The following is a 19,677-nucleotide window of genomic DNA, read 5'->3' on the forward strand; positions in this document are numbered from 1 at the left end:
CAGAGCACCTCACTGACCCTCTTCTTGAGTAGATGGGAAACAGAAAATTCAGGAATCGACAGAGAGACTGGGAACTAAGATCAAGTGGCACAATGCCAGGGTAATCCTATGGGCTAGGCTTGTAAAGGCTCCAGGGCCATTAGCCTAGTACACACCCATGAACATATGAACCCATGAACCTATAATGTCGATAAACATCAACACAGTGAGATGTTAAACCTATGACACTCTGAGCCTATAAGGAATAGATATGGAGGCTGTCATAGTGTACAACATACTGATAAACTCAGGAACAACCTATCTCATACTTTAAGTTACACCTTTTAAAGAGAGCATTTAAGATATCTGAAAATATTCCTACAGGTTTGATGGAGCTGTCGGTATGATATCACTCACTACCTTGGCATGTAGTGAAATTTGTGTCCCAGATACCTTTACAATCAGCATACCAACTTACAAATTATCTGTTGAACCTTGTTTAGCAATAAAAATTAGTCAGTAGTTCTTATATGTTACGAGTTCCTTCCATTTGTTTACCAGAAATTTCTAACTGGTCACAAATGACATTTCTAGACATCCAAAGATTATATTCTATTTATTTCAGTCTCATTCAAATCTGCTTTATATATATATATATATATATATATATATATATATATATATATATACATATATATATATATATATATATATATATATATGGGTCTACTTTGTTTGGTCGAAAACACATTTGGTCGAAACTGACTTCACTAAGCACACTTCACTGAAAGCTCGCTTCACAGAAAACTAATTTGGTCGAAACTCATTTTGTCAAAAGTTATATATAGCCATTTTCCCACTGTAGTGCGATCCTGGAGTTAGAATATAAAGTAAGGGGGGGTGTAAATTGGGGGGTGTGGCAGGTGTAGCCCCCCACATAGTTTAGTTATAAGTTGTTTTTTGGAAAGAGTTATTTATTTAACTTAGAGGTATACATGTCTGTGGTTTAAAACATTTAACATAGGTGGGAGGCTATGCCCCCACACCCCCCATTGTGGGGGTCTGACCCCCTCACACCCCCCTTACTTAATATTCTAACTCCAAGATCGCACTATAGTGGGGAAAAGGCCATGTATAACTTTCGAGGAAATGAGTTTCAGTAAAATGAGTTTTCGATGAAGTGAGCTTTCAGTGAAGTGTGCTGGGGAAACTGACTTTCAACCAAATGTGTTTTCCCCCAAAGTGGACACACGCATATATATATACATATGTGTGTGTATATCTGTATCTATATCTATCTTTCTGTTGACATACTGTATCTATCTATACCTATTGTGATGCCCCACCACTGGCTCAGTAATCAAAGAGCCCCAATCCTCACCACTAGCACCAGTGGGGGATGTACACTAGGAGGATGACAGGTATACACACAGTATTTCCAGATGCAGCTCACTGCATCAAGTGCAATTTCCCTTAAGAGCACCCAGAGACCACAGTCAGTCCAGGGTTGGTTTCTCCCTCTTTCTCCAGATCCCCAGTAAGACTCCTTACTAGCACAGCTATAGAGTTCAGATCTCAGCTGAGTGGCCAAGTCAAGACCTCCAACACTCTCTCTGTCCAACCAGTGCTTTGTGTTCCTGCCCAAGTAACTGACACACACACACACTCCTAGAGATTTGTTTTACACACACACCCCTGGGAAAGGCTTCACAGGTTTACTAGCTATGCCCACTTCTGCCCAGACTATAAGGTAGTTATTACTGCCACCAGCCACCTCTTTATCAGCTACTCTAAGGCCCTTAACAAAGGGTGTCCAATTTTACTGTGTAATGTTAGTATCAATGCAAATGGTAGTTTGACCAAGAGCAAGGCTGTTAGGAGTGGCCCACACAGTGTCACCAAACAAATATGCAAGTACTCCCAGAACTTAAATATCACTAGACAGATCAGCCATAAAGAAAGGTTTAAATATATTTAATAATAAATAATAAAAGAACAAGAAAAAATCCAGTATATACTTACAGTTACATCAGAGTTCAAAATCATAGGAAATATTTAAAACAACAGTGCAGGACAGTCTCAAATACAAAAAGAAAAACATCTAAGCTAAGCTTTGCTATATTCCTGACTGTATCTAACTGTATTACTCTAGCCTAATAACTTCACAGCAATCACTGCAGATGTGGTGAGTGGATCTTGATGTTGTCAGGTCAAAGGCAAAATACAGAATACTGTCTGTCTCTCAGAGAGTTCATAAATTAATATCTCAAATATTTCTGCTGTGATAGCCTGCAGAATGGCTTCATTTCTTGTCATATGACTCTATCCCAGGTAAAAAACCCACTGCTGAAAGCTAACAGTACTTAGCATCCACCTGTAAAAACACATAGACCCCAGATCATTTGCCAAATGGTGGAAGTCACAAAATAATTTACATTTCTCCACATTTAAAGAAATACAGAAAAGTTCTCTAATACAGACATTATGTGTCCTGCTGCACTGACACTGAAAGATAACATCTTTTTATTGTGTGGCCATAAAGTAATTTAATTTCAACTATTTCAGAAGTTAACTTCTCGTGTTTCAGTTTCCATTGTTAAAATAAATACATCTAAACAGTTAAAATAGTGCAGGTACATTTCTTTTCTAATGCCGTAGTGCATGCTGTGGTTACATCTTTAAATAGCACTCTGTAAAATACCTCTTCAGCACACATACAGTTCTAATTAATTTGTAACATAAGTATATGAATCATGTTAATAGTCACAAATGACATATAATTATTTACAAAATTCCAGATAGTTGGGCTGGCAGTATCTCCTTTCATGACACCTATATCTATCTATCTCTCTATCTATCTATCTAGACACACACGCACACACACATGTATATATATATATAAATATATATATATATATATATGTGTATATATATATATATATATATATATATATATATATATATATATATATATATATATATATATATATATATTTATATATATATATATATATATATATATATATATATATATATATATATATATTATATTATATCATCGAATGCTTAAAAAAGTGAATGATGAATAATCGACCCCATTTAAGCGAAAGCTTGCAATCTCGAAAGCTCGGAACAGCGATTTTTTTCCGAGGGAAAAAAAAAATCGCTGTTCCGAAAAAAAATGAAAAGAATACATAAAGTGAGGACTTCGTCCCACACACCCGCCGACAGCCGCCCAACCCCCCCTACTTAAATATACCAATTCCGAGATCCCACTACAGTGCCAAAAATGGCAAAGTATCAGAAGCTGCCAAGCAAATTCTTTCCCTGGGAAAGAATTTGCTTAAAAGCCACTTCGCTATTTTGCCTTTTCGATGTTTTAAGTTCGATCAAGAATGCGTCTTCGGCCATCTAACAGGAATATATATATATATATATATATATATATATATATATATATATATATATATATATAGATAGAGAGCTATAAAAAACAAAGAATTGTAGTTATTCACAGTGTACACCAACCACATTACTGATGCTAATACTTTTTAGTGACTGAGCCGTGCCACATTTATGCAAGGCCTAAAGCTGCATTTATTTCTCTTTATTGAGTCTTCATAAAAAAATCAGTTGCTTCACCAGTCTTTTCTGCTGGGCAACAAAGTATATGTGAGTTTTTTTAATGTCTCCCTTCTAAGTAAGTTTAAGGGTAATCTCTGATTTTAGCTTCAGAAAGCTTCGCAAGTAAGGCAGGTGCAAAGAACCAAAAGACCAAACTGCAATTCAAAAAATAGGTTCAGCACCAAAAGAGTGAAATACACGGTTTATTCCAAGAAAAATCAAACTGGATTTGACAATTTAGCCTTCACAAGCGATATATCATTCTACATTACAAAACACAAATTTATAGTGCCGGCATTCATTAGATAACTAGTTAATTGAAGTGTTAAACACACAGTAATCATTTAAAGGCACAGATATCTAATCATATAAAAAAAAAAATATATATATATATATATATATATATATATATATATATATATATAAATATATAAACAAAAAAGAGACCCTGTATAGCATTAAAAAATATATACTTATTCATACAGAAAATGAATAACAAATCTAGAAAAATATATACCAGCTTGCCCTTAATGTCTTCACAAATGATCATTAAGACCTGGTGTAAACAGAGCCCCTAAATTAAGTATCCCTCTTTTTTCCATGTCATTCAATATACTGTGCCAACCCTGTTTTTGTGATCTATCACCCCGTATTTTATCAATAATGCAGAAATGGAATACGGCTGATGTATGTATACAAACATTTCTATAAAGTGCATTGGTCAAACGTTTAGTTCGAATGTCCCCCATATGTTCTGACATTCTTATTCTAAAGGTCCTAGATGTTTGACCAACATAAAATGTGGAACAGGAACAAGTGGCCAAATAGACCACCCAAACTGTTCCGCAATTAGCAAAATGTCTGATTTTATACACAGATTTCGTATTTTTGCTTGAAAATTCCTTGGATTTATACATATATTTACAAAAGGAGCAGTGTCCGCAAGAAAATAAACCCAACATTTTGTCTCCTAAGATGGTTAATTGTTCTGACTTAAGATGCTGTTTTGTTTTGGATCTGTAATGATTAAAATAAGATCCTAATGTTTTACCTCTACGGTATGAGAATTTACATTGCTCAGTGAGGATATTAGATAATTTCTCATTGGCCAGAAGGATATTCCAATTTTTGTCAATAGCACTTCTGGTGGCATGTATTTTTCTGCCATATGTTGTGACAAACCTGATGGCGTTATCTGATTTCAAAGTTTTGTCACGATATGTCAATAACTGTGACCTATCCTGCCCAGTAGCCCAACTACAAGCAGATGAAATGTATCCAGGTTTATAGCCTCTAGCCTTGAATCTGCATATCAGGTCTTGTTTGTGATGTGCATAATCATCCTTGGAGGAGCAGATCCTTCTAACCTGAAGGAATTGTGACTTGGGGATATTCCTTATAATGTGATTTGGATGTAAGCTGGTAGCTTCCAGGAGACAGTTGTACTGAGGATATTTGCGGAATACCTGGGTAGACAAAGTGTTGTCCACATTCCTGCTGATCCTAACATCTAAAAAGTGAATTTCTTGGTAGTCCATGTTAAGAGTAAATTCAATGCCTCACTTACTTTTGTTGATGTATTGAACAAACTCGAGAAGATAATTAGTATCAGCTCGCCAAATCAGCCAACAGTCATCCAGGTATCGCCGCCAAATATCCATATCATTCAAGTATATATTATGGGAATCATCATATATAAGGATATCCTCCAAGTATCCCATAAAAAGGTCAACATAAATGGGGGCAAAGGATGCCCCCATAGCTGTACCTTTAACCTGCCAATAACATTCCTTCTGAAAATAAAAGATGTTTTTGGTGAGGACATATTCCGCCATATAGACTAACAGAGTATTAAACCTCACAGCTACCAGCTTACATCCAAATCACATTATAAGGAATATTCCCAAGTCACAATTCCTTTGGGTTAGAAGGATCTGCTCCTCCTAGGATGATTATGCACATCACAAACAAGACCTGATACACAGATTCAAGGCTAGATGCTATAAACCTGGATACATTTCATCTGCTTGTAGTTGGGCTACTGGGCAGGATAGGTCACAGTTATTGACATATCATGACAAAACTTTGAAATCAGATAATACCATCAGGTTTGTCACAACATATGGCAGAAATATACATGCCATCAGAAATGCTTTTGACAAAAATTGGAATATTCTTTTGGCCAATGAGGAATTATCTAATATCCTCACTGAGCAATGTAAATTCTCATACCGTAGAGGTAGAACATTAGGATCTTATTTTAATCATTACAAATCCAAAATGCAACAGCATCTTAAGTCAGAACAATTAACCATCTTAGGGGACAAATTGTTGCGTTCATTTTCTTGCGGACACTGCTCCTTTTGTAAATATATGTATACATCCAAGGAATATTAGAGCAAAAATATGAGATCTGTGTATAAAATCAGATATTTTTCTAATTGCGGAATGGATTGGGTGGTCTATTTGGCCACTTATTCCTGTTCTGCATTTTATGTTGGCCAAACATCTAGGACCTTCAGAATAAGAATGTCAGAATATATGGCGGACATTCGGAATAAATGTTTGACCAATGCACTTTATAGACATGTTTGTAGGCATACATCAGCCGTATTCCATTTCTGCATTATTGATAAAATACAGGGTGATAAATCACAAAAACAGGGTTGGCACAGTATATTGAATGACATGGAAAAAAGGTGGATAATTACTTTAGGGGCTCTGTTTACAGGAGGTCTTAATCATTTGTGAAGACATTAAGGACAAGCTGGTATATATTTTTCTAGATTTGTTATTCATTTTTTGTACGAATAATTATATATTTTTTAATGTTATACATGGTCTCTTTTTTGTTTCTATATATATATATATATATATATATATATATATCTTTATATGATTAGATATCTGTGCCTTTAAATGATTACTGTGTGTTTAACACTTCAATTAACTAATTATCTAATGAATGCTAGCAGTATAAATTTGTGTTTTGTCATGTAGAATGATATATCATTGATGAAGGCTAAATTTCTGAAACCGGTTTGATTTTTCTTGGAATAAACCGTGTATTTCACTCTTTTGGTGCTGAACCTATTTTTTGAATTGCCGTTTAATCTCTGGTTTTGCCTTAATTTATTTATTTGTTTGGCTTTTCCACATAAAACCACATAAGTCTGCACACAAAAACATGACCTGCAAAGCACAATATTATTAAGCATTAAGTTACTATTCCATTTTCTTACAACGTGTAGTTCATTGACTACCAAATGGTTTCTGTATGAATAAAACAAACATTTTAAATGTGTTCCTAATTTAGTGCTATGCCTTCCAGATGCCCCTTTCCCATGATTCATGAGATAAGCCTTTTAAAGCTGTGTCTTCCACTAAATTTAATAGTTATACAAAAATATAATGTTATACTATGAATATGAGCTGGGATTTCAAACACCTTACTGTGAGGCGAAATCCTCCTCCCTACTACAGAGGTTTCCCACTAGTGGAGGGTTCAGAGAGGATAGCTGTCATGCTGACAGAGCTACATGGTAATGTGGCAGTCTGTGAAAACAACTAAAAGTAATTAGCCATGTGTTTTAACCTAAAACTGCCAACAGCTCCCCATTTACACTGCTAAGAAACTTGGGTATTGCTCAGTAACTTACAATTTCACCATTGGAGGAAGAATGTGAAGCTTGTCAATAGACTGTAATCATCCATTCACTCATATGGAAGCAGTCATGATGCAGGTAAGTTCAATGAAGACATGGAGGTTTGAGGCATCTTAATGTGTGTGTGTGTGTGTGTGTGTGTGTGTGTGTGTGTGTGTGTGTGTGTGTGTGTGTGTGTGTGTGTGTTTGTGAGTGTGATGGGAGGAATGTCTGGGAGTGTGTATGTATGTGTTGGGGAAGTGTCTGTGTGTTTGTGTTGGGGAGAATGTCTTGGAGTTTGTGTGTTACAGGGAATTTCTGATAGTGTGCATTGTATGTGTAGACAGGGACTTGTGCCAATGTGAATCCTGGTCTTCTAGGAAGAACACTACTATTTTCAGATTTGACAGCACTAGTCATAGCTAAAATGTGATTCAGAGACATGCTAATGAGTCCATAATGAGGTATTTTCCATTGCTGCCATAGCTGCCTCTGAATTGCTGGGGTTAGGAAACAGAGTTTGTAACCATTAAACCACCAAAATATCTAACCTGATTTTCAGCACTGCATATTTTTATTAATTTATTTATGTATTTATTTTTGCTGACCAGGAAAATATGATCAGTCAGTCCCTAATTTAAGCAAATATCCAGGAAGAAAAGCAATACAAAATAATGGGAATAAGATGTGTAAAACCTTTTACAGTTGAGTTTAAAAACAGGTTCAGTAACAACATTTTATACAGGTATATTCAGCGACAACAATTATACTATTCTATAACTAGAAGTAGCAATTTATTTTCAAAGCTGAAAAAGTTTATGTGAGAAAGTATATTAAGCATGTGAGGCAGATGAGGTAGGGTGAGAATCACAGGATGAACGGACAGACCAGGGGAAAAAAGGTGGGTATTTTTTTAGTTTGTGGGTTCAGAAAAGTTTATAGCTAGGATTTGAATGTTACAAAGGATGCAATGCATATAATGTTTATAGGTTTGCAATCAAAATCTGGAATGCCATTATGTGAGCTCTGATTACCAAATGGGAGTTTTCAAAGTTATCATAATGGCGATTTGAAATATGTTGAACTTGCAACAATGAATGCTGGTGTGCATTTGCTGTTGTGAGATCGACATTTTGATTGGAGATCTCACTCTGGTGAGGATCAGGAACTTTGCCCTTTTCCTCACTGTAGTGTGATCTCAGAGTTGTAATATATAATTATCAGGGGGTGTGGGTGTGCAGGTGGGCTTGCTCTTCCTACAAAACATGTGTAGCAGTCACTGGAAGTCAAGGTACATTGCGGAAATGTCGACAATGTTGACATCGAGCAGTCGGCATTTTGAATATGTTGTAAATGTGACTGTTCGATGTTGTTATTTTATGACATTTTTTTCACATAAGTAATCACTCATTGAAATGTTGTTGACATTTTGATAGTAAACCTGTTTATATAAGTGGAGGCAAAAAGGGACAGTAGAATGGGGAAGAGGTTTGAATGTGTGCAATGGAAAAGACTGGGAAAAGATTAGTCCACTGAGCAGGATGAAAAGTGCATTTGGTTTAGATGCTGTTTGAGCAAGCTTTTGAAACTGTTTGCCTCTTCTGCTTAATATGAGTAAGAATGTTGTTCCATTGTTTTGATATATAGTGGGAACGGGGAATTTGCAGCAGTGTTGTTTAATTCATTAGTTAGTGAAGTTTATTGCTAGAAAAAAGGTCTCTTGTAGGTGAGTAGTAGTGTTTTCTAATACTGGGCATATCTGAGGAGAGTATCAGAGGTTGTGAGCAGTGATTAATTATGAATAAGTAGGTTGTTTGGGAGTTTGAGCAAGTTTAGCTGTTTTAATGGTAGGCAACAATGTGTTTTGAAAGAGAGGATGAGAGGATGATTGTAAATGTAATTACTTTGTAGAATCATGAGGCCAATTTAGATTTATAAGTAGTGTAGATTTTAGAATAGTTTTATTAATGGCTTGTAATATATGATGGTCAAACTTAAGGTTGTCATCAGTTATTACCCCTGGCAGTCTGGTTTGGCTTAATGCTTTGATTATTGTGCTGTTGCATACAATGATATAAAATGTATGCTTCTGGTTCAGGAATTGCTTTGGGATGAAGAGCATAACTTTGGTTTTATTGTGGTTGAGGAGTGAGTTTTTAAGCAAAGATTTAGTGGCAGTGAAGGACACTTGTGTGATCTCCTGAAGTTTACTTAGAGAAGGGGCAGAGCAGATAAGGGTTAAATCATCAGCATATTATGGAGAAGTAGCGAGTTTGGTGGCAGTGAGAATTTTATTCTTGAAACTGTTAAATAGATGGGGTTAAGTATAGAGCTTTAGGGAATTTCAGTAGAGATATAGAGCCATTTAATTGCCCATTGGCAATTGGAAGGGTAATTGTGTAATCAGGAAAGATAGAGGCAGAGAGAGGCTAGTTCATAGACAAGTGTTTTGTGATACACTCAAGTGAGAAGACGAAGTTACCTTCCTTTCTATTTCACTTAATTATGCGAGTAAAATTAAGACCACTGTATTATTGTGCTTGGGTCTGAAACCATGTTGGGTTTTGGAACGGAGATTATTAGTTGGCAATTGTATAAGCTGTTAATGAACACATTTATACAGCATTTTGAAGGAGATGATAGGATTGCAATAGGTCTACAGTTAGCAAACTGTACAAGTACTGACTCAGGTCTCCCCTGAAAAGAGGCTACTAGCCTAGTGATACTAATTTGTTCAGGAAAAGATAAATATAGATATAGAGGATTTTTTTTTTACATTTGGAGGGGCATATATTTCCATTGTTGATCAGATGATCACAAAGGAAACTGGGAAGGTTGATACATCTACAGCTATTTAAAAAAAAAAAAAAAACTGAACATAATAGTCATATTGGATTCTTAAAGAAAATCTCAACCCTAGAGCCTAAAATATGCTTCCTTTTCATTATATCATTGCATTCTGAGCTGTTTTAATGCATTGAGTCCAATGTTTGTGTTTATTGTTACATTTTATTATGTTTTCCACTAATTGCCTTTCATGGAGTCTGCCATGTCAATGTAATCTTATTTTACTACTTGGATGTCTTGTTTACATAATTAAGTTCAAGTTACCATTGTATGAGGCATACTAGAAATAAGTAAATGAGGTGATTTTTAGGAGCTACGTAAATAGATCAGTAACACTTACAAGCATCTTACAGCTCTTCTTCTACCTGACCATTTTTCACTTTGTGCCTGAATCACTCTGATTTGTATTGTACTCAGAGCTGCTGGAACTATTCACAGTACTTTATTTTGCTGAAGATTTAAAGTCTCTGAACTGAATGTTTTCCTTAAGTCTGTCAATTTCTAGTCCTTCAGCTACTGATAGACCTTCCACTCAATACACTCTTCTCTAGGTTCCAGAACTATCATTGTAATCCTAAGTGGTGTTCTGTAATGCTCCCTGTATTTTTATGGTGCAGAATGGTACAAAATAGAAATTCCCTTCTAGTCTTGATTTTGTGTTAGGAGATTTTTCTTTTTTTTAACTGAGTCACAAAGGTTTGTGAACATTGAGACTCACAACATCAAATCCTGCAGCCACAAGTAAAGCACACTGAAATTATGTGCATCAAATACCCATAATTCCAAACTCGTGGACTTGTTCTCCTATTGAGCTCATGTTAGCACTTGTTCCAAGATCCAGAATGGTAGTGAGTTTAGGATCCAATGATTTTCATCGCTGATGTTTTTTTTAGGTGTTCTGATTTTGGAGCATTTTGTTTATGACTGCAGGTTCAGCATGGGAAAGCTTGATGTTCCGTTAGTAAACTGGCAGAAATATTTTCATCATTTACATTTTTTCCACTTTTTTGCTGTATTGCTACACCTTGATTAATTGTACTGTAGCATATTAACACTTTACCCAAACCATAATCCTTGAGCATGAAAATTAGCAGTTGTTTTCCATCCTGTGCATAAGACTAAGACACATTATTAAAAATGTTGCAGTTATGGAAAAGATTACTTATAACAATTAGAACACTTTCTAAACAGATGTGGTCATTTATATGCATCAACACTGTGCATTTCATTTTACCACTTCTGTTGGTATATTGCTTACTTCTTGGATTATTATAATTTGTCATGCTAATACTTTGTCAGGATCGTACTCTTTCAGCAAGCTACATTATTAGTTAATCTATGTGCTGTATGTAAAACTAAAGCACTACTGACTGTAAAGATGTTATTCCTACAGAGAAAAAAAACCTCCAACAAGAATACAACTGTCCAAAATGATGTGGTCCTCTGCTTTCTGTGAAGATACTGTGCTTACATAGGAGAATACCTCTAACAAAAAGATGACTGTCCAGAAATATGTTGCCAGCTACATGCACCTATATTCTTTTTCTTATCTGCAGTAAAGGTAGTGGAGAAGCACTCCACAATACTCTGTACTTGCTTTTATAGGAAATGCTGACATTAACTCAACTGAGGTCTGTTTATGTAAATCTTAATAAGGAAAAAGTGCAGACTTCCATATATCTAAGAAATGTGATGCAAGGAGATGGAATGGCTGTTAAAATTCTCTATAGGTGTGTGAACAAATCAGATTAAGTATATATGTCAGGTGATTGACCTACTACTTTTTTAAACCCGATGTGTAACTGATTATTTGTTCTGAGGAAGTTCCTTATTGAAAAAGCATGAAAGCTCTAAACTTTGATTTTGTCTTTATGTGGTTTAGGCATTTTGTAATAAATTTGGATGTGCCATGTATGGGCTGAGTCCATGAGCTTCCATTTTTGCTGTTAGTTTGGATTTTTGACATCTATTACTTTGTTTTGTTTGAATATAGTGTAATGAAATAGTTTTAAGACTTACAAATTGTCTACTAATAGATTGATTGATCACTTTTATGGGGAAAACTACAGATGTGTGAATCACCTCAATGACAGATCTACTGTATAGTGAGTTTGTATGTTATACCACAAGGAATCAATGCTTATTTGAATAATTTCTACATCTGTGAAGATGAAGATGCAATAAATTGACCATTACACAGTAGTCAATTGGTTATTACAGTGTAAATGCTGTTATGGAGTGCACTCATTTCTATACAGGTGATCAATCCATTGGAAGAATGTGATTTATCAGTTCTACATCTGTTTTATTATACTGCATGCCAAGCACTAAACATGCTACTAGGAATCTTAGCATGTTCCAGCTTACTTTTGTTACCTTCCATTTGAATATAACTGTACTTATTTATTGAACTATTGTCTGACTGAGAAACTGATTGTGCTGCATTTTGGTTATTTTATAACAAAATTTGCAGCAGACTACAGAAAATATCTCAATCCACTATGGAACTGTTTCTCCCCTCTAATATGTCATCAGAAGGTGGGGCTTGATGACATAGGGTCAGGAAATAACTGGCCAGTTGCTCAGCATATAGCAAACAGAAACAACAGTTTATTAAATTTAATAAATATAAGTACACTGAAGTAAATAAAAATAACAAAACTGCAATTTTTAGAATAAGAAAGCCCATTTTACAAGATGATGGCATGATTTTAACAAAAAGAAATGATAAAAAAGGAATGTGGATTTTCTCTCACTTTAGATTGCAAGTGAAGATAATGAATGCCTTTGGTTATAAATAAATGAAACATATTTTAGGGAGAAAAGAAATCATGTCTGAGTTAAACTGTAAGTGTTGGGGGGGGGGGGGGTTCCTTCAAGGGAATGCCATGACAATGAGAACCATTTTGGTTTCTTATAGCAGCGTGTTTGATGTGGGGTGGGGGTGAGGCAGCTTCAATACTACTGATCACTTTGGGGAGAATTGGCCTTTTCTAAAGTTTGACATTTTAACCCCCTTTTCACATTGTACAGCAAAAGTTTAATGAATCATGGAGCTAAACTAAGAGTGCACTATAAGTGATGTGTCAACTAATATGTCTTTCTTAATTAAAACTTAGTATGTTGTCATTACTCGAGTATGATCATACTAAAACAGACATAAACTTCACTTATTTAAGTCATAGCCATTTGAGGTTTGAACATCTAAAAAATTATTTACAGCATATTCTATTGTGTGGGAATTAGAAAGATTTTCTTTTAGTAGAATTTCATAGAATAATGAATATTGGCACTTTATCAGACTTTTACACCTTCCCTTTTCCTGACAATTACTGTTTCATGTTTCACACTCATTTGTTGCCTTGAACACTAAGTCACCCTTATGTTTATGATGTGTTCCTTGGGTGGATAAGTCATGGAATACAGGATATTGCTACTCTACCAGCAATTCTCGATATGTGCAGAAACATCTGCTAATCTACTACTGACCACTGATCTTCCACCACTAACTCTAATTCATCACTTTCTCTCTTGACATGTTCCCCCATTCCTTTTATAGTTATGCGTCTCTCTTTGTACTTAGCAGTAAGTCAAGCTGTGTTGCTGTTTATTTCTTTAAGTCAACCATCTACCAAGGAAATTACATCTGTTTGTGATATTTATAACAAAGCAGCCATTTGCAAAACAACTGCTCTATGTCTATATGAGAAATGTGGTAACAAAAAGTACCAAGTGTACATCTGCTGGTTCAGTACATTATAGCAGCCTAACTAAATATAAAAATACGCATATATGTGCGTGTGCATGCGTGTGTGTGTGTGTGTGTGTGTGTGTGTGTGTGTGTGTATGTATATATATATATATATATATATATATATATATATATATATATATATATATATATAGGTACATCATTATTTGGATAAAGAGTGGCAGGTTTTATGGTTCACTGGTTGTTAGCCATTTGGTGGACTTTTAATTACGATCCAGAGAAACCCAATTCATTGACCATGAGAAGGTAGGAAAACAGGTCTGGCCTCTCCTTCAGGACACAATTTAAGTCCATAGTTGAGGTTTACTAAGTGAAGATTTACTGGATTGTAATCAGAGGAGCATCATTTAACTTACTGCAAGTCAATAGACAAGAACAGAATTGTGAGTGAGTGTGTGTGTGTGTGTGTGTGTGTGTGTGTGTACATATACACATATACACACATATAAAGAGAGAGAGAGTGACCCTAATGGTATACTCCAGGCAAAGGGTGTGGTAAGACATGTATTTGACGTATTGTGTAATACAGTGTAGATTTTTGTACAGCATTATCAAAAATTTGTATATACCTGCAGGTATATTACCAAACATTTATTTACATCCTTGGTGAGGCATTAACTCTACTAACATTCTTTTAAGCCTCTCAAATATATGACTTCACTAAAAGTAAAATAACATTTGTCCCAGTCCCCTTCAAGAAACACATCACACCAAATGACATTTGATGACCTTTATTAATTTCCATAAACATAAATGTTAACCAGTATTCATTCATTTCACCCAAACATGATACATCCATGTAACATTATCATAGGACAGGACAGTGTAAACCTGCTCATCCTGATCAATAAGCAATGTCCATACCTCCACTCACTTACTTATGAAGCAGCGTACCCGCTCACATCCATTACCATTTATTGCATTATACCATCAGCCAATAAGCATCTTCCTCTGCTTGCTTATGTACTTATCAAGCAGAGTAACTGCTCACTTTCCTTTCCCAACTTATTGAATTGACTATCCAATACCAGAGGGGGAACAGACGAGGGCAAGCCTGCCCCTCTTCTCCGCCCTATCCAAACTAAACATAACCACATCCCCACTAATCAAAAGGGGGAGGGATAGTGGGTAGCAAGTTCATGCCAAAATGTGACTCCTACTCCAGTTACACTTGCCTAACATCCCTTAAGTCCCTCCCTACCCCTACCTCACTTCCTCCCAAACCTCATCCATTCCTATTTGCGCCTAACCTCCCCATATCCTCCCAAATCCTGCTACTCTACTCTATTTGTCTAACCCCCCCCCCCTTGAAGATGTCCCTGGACAAATTGGTCTGTTACAAACCTCATTTCACTTGTTGCACATCCGAAATATAGACACCGTCATATTACCTCAAAAAATTGCTTAGCCTAACCAACTCCCAAAACCAAATCTGCAATAATATTTAATAAAAGGTTAAAACAAAATAAAAACTTAAAACATGGATTGTGAATTCCATTAACTTCAAAGAAAAAAGTAGTTTCATGCACTAAACACACATGCACACTCCACACACTTGTATAATATACATACATGCACAGATATACATAAACATAAGCTACAGTTATTCAACGTATATGTGGAATCCTATAAAAAGAACCGGTGGGACCTGTGGGTAAAATGCATATAAATATAAATGCACACATTTTGTGTGTGTGTGTGTGTGTGTGTGTGTGTGTGTGTGTGTGTGTGTGTGTGTGTGTGTGTGTGCGTGCGTGCGTGTGTGTGTGCGTGCGTGTGTGTGTGTGTGTGTGTGTGTGTGTGTGTGTGTGTATGCATGTGAGTGTGTATGCGCGGGTGCAAGTATTGTTAAGATAGCATATCTTACACAAACATTCCTGCAAAAATCTTTCCTGAATAAAATTATTTATTTCATTAGATTATCCATTAAATATAAAACATGAGGTCAAAATATCTGACAGATAAAATGCAATAAGAAAAAATGTCTGCTTAAATGAAATAATGAACCACACCTATGAAAGCGACATGATTGTACTCATCTTCTGTCTGATTTCTCAACATTTGGTTTCTAAGCAGCTTGTCATGTGAAAACAGTTTATTATCAAAATTGCTGTATCTCTTTTTCTTTCTATTATTATCACAGTTTGCCTTGCAGTGGTTAACAGTTTAAATCCTTTGTTAAACATTTACATAAAACTGTACTGTAAAAACTTCCTTTAAACAGTGAGTGACAGGTCTGTTTTCACCAATAACCACTTATGCTGGTAAATTTGTGAATCTTTTCTCTTTAGACGATGACATTAAATGTTGTCAATCAACTTTTTACATTATCATGCTAACAATAAATATCTATATTTCCATCTATCAGGAGGAAGAGGCTTGCACAGCAGGATACCTTTATTTCTAAAGACGTTGATTAAGAGAATGATTTTAGTGTTACAAAAGCTTACCTTAGTCTTCATATGTCATGTTTCCAATTGAGAGACACACATCAAATTACAAGCCATTAAGCTGTTAATCATTAATGAGAGCAACAGGAAGTCAAGGATTTTAGAATTAGATTTGCACTCGCAAGGATTGTGTGATTTGCAAATTAAAAAAAAGTAGTCATTTTACTTACAAAGGATGGGAAGAGAGAAACTTTGCTGTAAATACCTTTTCCACTGGTATATACCACTACACCTGGTACTCTGTAAGATGTCTGATTAAATAGGTGATGCATTAAAATGATCAGTAAGACTGTTGATGCTAAGGCTATAAAACATTTCTTCTAAACATATACAACAAAACCTATATTGCCTTCTGTTAAGCAGTACACTTCATATGTAACATATATTCAAGTTTCACATTTTATGTGCAACTGTAGTCATAAATCAAATCCAGTGTTTGCTTGGCCCCTTTTTTCACTTATAGGACAAAAGTATCTGTTTTTTTTTTCATTAAATTCAGAGCTTTAAGCCTTGTAGTCATGGCAACCTTAATCTTTTTTCCCTGTCTGCATCACTGAGGTTCCCTTGCCAAAGATTATACTACCATCACCCTATCATCCCATTTGTTCCACATGGGTAGGAACTAGGCATCATCCGGCTAAGAAAGACTCTTACAGCCCATTTGTTCATGCCTATGGAATATTCTAGGCCCGGCCATTCCATGAGCAGTGACTCCGATGGGCAAGGAGCATCTTGCTCTAGGCTGCTTGTGCACATACAATGGCTGCCTAGTCAGGAGCAATGCGAATGCTGCCACACATATTTACCATTCCCCAACTTACCAGGGAAATCCCTGCCTGGCACAATGTGAACCAACACAGTAAAAACATGTATCACCAGTGTTGTAAGCTTTGCTGCCTCCCTTCCCTCAAGGATGTGGCAATCCTTAGCTGCTCAAGCTAATCTTCTCCAATTTGGTCTCTCATTTGCTCCTGCTGATAATCAACATGGGCCACAAGTTGCGGGAGGTCAGCCTTAAGTCTTGTCATATGTCCTGAATATACCTTTCAACTGTCAATAATTATACAGAATATCATTAATTTGCCTCATATATTTGTCTTGTCCCTTGTAAAATGTTTGCGAGGCAAGTCTGCTAATGTGAAGATTTGATTACTTTCAGCTATGTCAGTCTTCTTCAACTAAATCTATTAATATGCAACTCATCTACAAAGCGTCTTACATATGATATAGAAAAATATATTTTCTAATGGCACCATATTTTCAGGCTTGAAATTCCTTTTAGTTTCCTTTAGCAATTTACAGTTAGTCTAAAATCTCCTTAAACAGACTGAAGATATATAGATATAGATATAGATATAGATATAGATATAGATATAGATATAAATATATATTAGGTCTGTAAGCTGCATTGTCTATAACAGCATTATACAGACTACAGAGAAGTGCTTAGCTTTCTTGTAAACCATGCTTCAGCTGTTTCTAATTATGCCAAATGAATTAAAGCTTTTTCTGATTTACAAAATTGATCATAGACTGCATGGCAGGGACAGCATTTAAATGTGTGACAACCTATTAATTTAAGAAACATCAAGAGTAATATCAATTGGTTTCTACAGCAGAAAATATTTCTACTTGGTTGTCAGCTTTCGTCTACTAACATTAATACTGTAATCTTCTTGTTTCAGTATTATATTCTTCTCTGTACTCTGCCGCAGACATGACAGAAAGTGGTCTTCAGATGAGCTGACTTACCTAGTAATCAAATTATTAAATACGAGTTTCTTGTAGTCCGTCTGTCTGTTTTATTTTTAAAGATTAATACCCATTACTTCCTCTCTCCATTTTAATCGCCTTGCTTAGATTCTACACTTTATACATTAGTGTCTTGTTCGCTAAGCCATGTATCCAAATATAAAGTTCATCTTGCTTCTATTGTAGATTAACTTGTGCATTCAGATGCATGAAAGTCGGGAATTAGATATGTCAGAATTTAATAGTCGTTGGGGTTAAGCGTTGAATTTTCTGTCTGATGCCTAAGTTTTTCCATTCTGTTATACCAGAACAGTATTACCATGGTAAATAACAGACATGCATTCAGTCATAAGCCTGCTTTGACATTAGTTTCCACTTATTAACTGTGTCTGAAACAATGGTAAAATGTGCAAACTGCAGATCTTTGTCATATTAAATTAACAAAAAAGTATGTTTAGAACTTTATTCATGGACAGTTGCTGTGGTATGCATGCTACTTCATTCTGCTAAGCTATCAACCAAATTATATGTGCATGGCATAGAAAACTTTCTTCCTGCTGAAATATATTGTTTTCTAGATATCAGAATGTTTCTTTCACTTTTGAGTGGCTGGGACATGCCCCACTCTTAAGTAAGCAATGTGTCCACTTATTCTGAATCTACGGACCAGTCTCCTATGTAGTAATAAGTAATACATGGTTATTCTGTAATGTGTCTCTATTGTTACTGCCATGCATGACTTCTTGTTAAATGAAATTATTAAGACTTTTGTACAGCAAATCTGTAAAATCACATCTTTCAGCAATCATAAACAGAATTACCACACATAATGGTTATGCAATCTCAAATTCCACCATATCAAGTATAACATCTTCCCTTATAACCACTCTTGATTACATATGACTTAAATTATACATACTTTGGGGATCAGAAAATAATATAGGCATCATTCACCTTTATCTTTTACAATTATACATTAGGGGTATTTTTCATCTCCTAACTCCTCATGTACTCTATATCTTTTTTTTTCTATTGTTATCACGGTTTACCAAAAAAGGATTTTATTAACTTCAAATGTTTAACTTCAGTGATAGTCATCCATTATATTTAATCATTTTTGGGTTCAGAGATAAATCATGGATTATATTCTAAGCCTCCTTTTAATTCTAGTATAAATGTTATTACTTAGAAACAATTATACAAATCGGTCTGTTCCAAACCTCATATATTGCTATTAGTGTTTGAGTCTGGGATAAAATGTGCATCTCCATTTTATTTTCCAATATCATGGCTTGATTCTATATGACTTAACCTTAAGTTACTCTGGACAATGTTACCTTGCAGATTGGTATTATACTGGATTTACATGCTTATACGCTGACAGCAAATATTTTAGAATTCTAACCATGTATCCATCCACAGATGTAAAGTGTGGCCATGATGCCCACCATATTAATGCTGTAGTGGTTATGCAACAAGCTATTCCAAGTTGAGCACCCTGATGCATCAAAAAAGTGTAACCTACCCAGAATAAAATCAGGAATACAAGAGGAAAGTAAGGATTTCCTAACCTGCAAAATTATTTTATCACTGTAACAATGTAAGATGC

The sequence above is a fragment of the Protopterus annectens genome, chromosome 8.part1 (assembly GCF_019279795.1).
Source record: "Protopterus annectens isolate FY-2018-M chromosome 8.part1, PAN1.0, whole genome shotgun sequence".
NCBI classification, from domain to species: domain Eukaryota; kingdom Metazoa; phylum Chordata; order Ceratodontiformes; family Protopteridae; genus Protopterus; species Protopterus annectens.